General features: G+C 30.7%; 1 long non-coding RNA gene across 1 annotated transcript; it reads right to left on the bottom strand.

Annotated features, from left to right (window-relative positions):
• Window positions 1–2,892: 2,892 nt before the first annotated feature.
• Window positions 2,893–4,007, bottom strand: LOC114182307 (uncharacterized). Its single transcript, XR_003604058.2, has 3 exons — window positions 3,512–4,007; window positions 3,261–3,372; window positions 2,893–3,129 (listed from the first exon to the last, which is right to left on the bottom strand). It is a non-coding gene; the product is annotated as an uncharacterized LOC114182307 (long non-coding RNA).
• Between the last annotated feature and the right edge of the window lie 477 nt (window positions 4,008–4,484).

The raw sequence follows: 4,484 nt of genomic DNA, 5'->3' as shown, positions 1-4,484 counted from the left end.
AATTAGGTTCAAGTCAAGGTCTATGGGTAAAGCATAAGTGGCATCACTAGAATTATCAAAAATGATGTTGTGAGGTGACCTAATATGTGTTGATATCTAGTTGCTATACATTGAATTCAAAAGATTTGTCTTTGTTTATTGATCTATCTAACAGGATATACATTACAAAAATTTTATATATTAGCTATGACAAATTTCGTAGCTGATCCGTAGCTAAACCATTTTGCGACAAATTAACTATCAAATTGCTAGGAAATTTTTCTTAGCTAAATACAGGTAGCTAATTAGAGAGGGATAAAATCCGTAGCTAATCTATAGCTAATTCATAGCTAATCCCTATTTATTTCCTCTCTGATTGAAGTAAAAAATTTTACAATTTTTAGCTAATTCATAGCTAATCTCTCTCTATTCCATCTTTAATTGAAGTGAAAAAGTTTTAAAATTTCTAGCTAATTCGTAGCTAATCTGTCACAATTTTGTTGTCGCTAATCCATAGTTAATCTGTCGCAATTCTATTGTCGCTAATCCGTAGCTAATCTGTCACAATTTTGTTGTCGCTAATCCGAAGCTAATCTGTCGCAATTCTGTTGTCGCTAATTTGTAGCTAATCTGTCGCAATTTTGTTCTCGCTAATCATAGCTAATCTATCGCGATTTTTTCCCCGCTAATTCGTAGCTAATCTATCGCAATTTTTCCCTCGTTAATCCGTAGCTAATCTGTAACTAATTTATTGCAATTTTTTTCTCGCTAATCCGTAACTAATTTGTTGCAATTCTTTTATCACTAATTTGTATCACAATTGATTAGTTAATTTATTGCAATTCTATTAATCTCCTACAAATATTATTTTGTTAATTACAATTACTTAATTATTACTCACTCTCTATTATGAGTCATGTGCATAAACCTATGCCCATAATAAAAAAAGAAGACAAAGAAAATAAATTATTCACAAAAAGTGTCTAAATACCTCCAAAATTTGCAATACCTATTTAAAAAGGATAGATAATCAATCCTACAATGATCAAAGTATATCCATCCAACAGTACAAAACAACATAAAAGTTTCCACCAATGTATAATAGTTTTAGGACACAAAAACATTGGAGAGTATCAACAAAAAGTGATGCATCAACACAATTAAAACACAAACAAAGTTTTGAATTCTTTAAAACATGTCTTCATTCTTGTTTCTTCAATGCAGACAATAATTCTCTCTTAAAAGATAAAAGATTGCATTTGCTCTTGTTCCATTTGTTGATTGCCATGAACATGATTTCCTTGTTGAGTATACTGAGAAATATTTTATGCAGCAACGTTTTAATCAGCAAAATGGTAAGAGAATGTTACATTTACATCCTGTGTAATATAAAACTAGTAGCAGTAATTTTGTATCAAAAGTAGGGAATATAACCACTGAGCCTTTGGATGAAGTTATGCATAAGAAATTAAGTTTTGGTTACCTTAAGAACAAGTTTATATAAGTTCTCTTATATAATTTGTATAGATTTTAAATTTTAACTTTAAGCTAATTTTAGCTTACGAAGATTTTTTTAATTTGATTTTGTAGTCGTAGTTGAAAAGTTGAAACAAAGTCATTGTAACAAAGTCCAAACAAACCTCTCAGAATAACAGGTAATAGATAATCAACATTCAAAAAATTTCAATACCTCCACTAGCATTTGACGAGGGTTCAGATCCTCCTCTTTCAAAAGCAACCCACCTTATTTATAATATGCATATTTAAGGAAGAAAGGATCCCAGTTTTTTTATTTTTAATAATTCTTCAAATAACATGTTACTGATTCTCCTTTATAGTTGCAAACCAAACTTTTAATAGTATAAAGGGCACCAAATAAATAGGCAGAAAACTTCTCAAAATACTAAAGTATATCATATAATAATATATAATAATTAGATGAACTTAATTTTCTTTTTTCATTCGATCTTGCTGAAAAAAAATAGTGTCTTATCTTCCTGAAATTGAAACCTTTTTTTTTTATTTGTTGTATTTTAGGACCCAACACATGATAGATATGATACTCGTATTTATAGGAATTAGTAAGCCTAATGTAAAAAAAGTTAAAAAGTGGGCCTAAGTCTTTTTATGATAAAGCACTTTTAGGTTTTTTTCCCTCCTTACGTAATCCTAGAAAACAAACACCAATATCTTTTTAATTATACCAATATACATTTCAATAAAAATAAGATATTTAATATATTAAAAAATGTGTTGCATCTTAATAGTCTCCGTACTTATCATGCAATAATGAAACTAGGTGGACTTTAGTATTAGTTAATCACGTACTTACAAAATTTGCACCTAGAGATTTTTATTAAGTCTGGGCTTAAGTATGGCATTGTAGAATCAACATCAAGTTGATGACTTGAAACAATAACAAACCTCATTTATAAATATAGACATCAATTGTAATGTTCAAGATGCTTGAACTTCATATATATTTTTTATTCATATGAGTAGAATACAAATATAAAAAAAAGTTTTATGAAAAAAAAAAGTGATAAGAGGATAAACTCCACTAAAAGTGGTTCAGATCATTAAAAAAATCTTAAAAGGAATCAAGTGGGAACAAAAGATGCAAGTGAGATTCAAAAGTTAAATATGAACAAGAATAGGCCAGTTAGTGATCTTCCAGAGTACCTCATTTGCAATATTATCACTTCATTTTCTTACCTACGTTATCCATAAAACCTTCCTTTTACAAATGACACTTGATTTAGTTTCATTTTGCAACAACACATCAGTGAATAAAATCTTTAGGCATAGACATAATTAGACTGTAGTCAAAATGGATGGAGTATAAAATAAGCTGACTACAACCCAAATTTTGTCCTATCACAGAAAAAAATTTGTCAGACTCTACAAACTATATCACAGTGAAATATCAAATTATCAAACCAACATGAGTAGATAATCATAGCCAAGTCACATAGAATTTCACATTTCTTTATTCTAATTTTCTATCATGTGATAATCCCAAGATTATCTCATAACAATGCAATTTAACAAATTTGAAAGGTCATACATAGAAGCGACTAAGCCGGTCGAAGCACTTGACACCATCATCAGCAAACCATCATCCTTAACACCAAGAGCCGGCCGCAACACCTTTAATTGTCAAACTTACCCAAATTTCATCAACATACTCAATGAAGAAGCAAAACAACGAAATCAATCACAATACTCAAACTAAACTAAATGCTTTAAGACTTTTTCTTAAATACATCACAAACTCTTACCTCGTCGAGAAACGATTGGAGCTTGAACCTTGGGTTTTCAAATCCCATTCACAGCGGCACTAAACCCATTTATCCTTCTCCTAAGTGTCACAATAAATCCAGTTCTCCCTAACTTTAAATCCACAAAAAATCAAACACAAAAATTAGGGTTTCAATTCGTTCAAAACCACAGAACAAAGTAGGCCCGTTCAATTAGTTCAAAATCAAAAATCAAACCATAACAAAAATGGATTTGCGAATGAGTTGTTTACCGTAACCTTGGGAAGCCTAGCTGCAGGTGAAAAGATGCGGTGGTGGTCGCGGGATAAAGCTCTGTCACACAACGATAAGGGTACGAGCTCCAGATGTCGACGAATTGCAGCAAGCTCAACTAGAGGTGGTTCCAGGGGAGGGTTTAGTGCAAAGGAGGCGCGCAGGTGGAGGCTAGGGTTTCAATGAGGACCAATGTGAGGAGGCACACATGGTGGAGGCTACTGTTCGAAGGGAGGGCTAATGCAGAGGAGGCGAGTGGTGGAGGCTCGGGTTCCAAGGGATGGCCAATGTAGAGGAGGGGCGCGCGGCGGAGGGCTAATGCAGAGGAGCGGCGAGCGGTGGAGGCTACGATTTTAAGGGATGGCCAATACAAAGGAGGCATGTGTGATGAAGGCAAGGGTTTCAGGGAGGGCAATTCGGAGGAGCTCGAAAAGAATTCTATTTTGTTAGTGAGATTGAGACTGGAAACTTCTCAACTTCTTAAAAATTATTTGATAGCTAGCTGGGGTTTGGAACAAACATAAGTAACCTATCGGGGTTCAGCGATAAAGGTTAAAAAACCTCAATTATTTTAATTTATTACCAAGGTTATATTAATCTATACTAAATAATCTCCGTTTAATACTATTTTTTTCAGTGTCATTATAATTCTTTTAATTAAATTAATGTTTGTACGTCTAATTTTTTATCTTCATTTATTATATATTTTATTTAGTTTATTAATATTAATATTTATAATTTATATTTCAATATAAACAATTATATTTAAAAAAATTAAAATATTTAAATTAAAAAATAATTTTAAAACATTTAAATTAAAAATAATTTTAAAACATTTAAATTAAAAATAATTTTAAAACATTTAAATTAAAAATAATTTTAAAATATTTAAATAAAAACAATTTTAAAATATCTAAACTAAAAATAATTTTAAAATATTTAAATTAAAATTAATTTTAAAATATCAAAACT

The sequence above is a fragment of the Vigna unguiculata genome, chromosome 4 (genome assembly GCF_037176805.1).
Source record: "Vigna unguiculata cultivar grain cowpea cultivar isolate G323 ecotype 2 chromosome 4, ASM3717680v1, whole genome shotgun sequence".
Lineage (NCBI taxonomy): Eukaryota > Viridiplantae > Streptophyta > Magnoliopsida > Fabales > Fabaceae > Vigna > Vigna unguiculata.
Note: the sequence above shows the minus strand (reverse complement) of the source record. Positions and strands in the feature narration are given on the sequence as shown.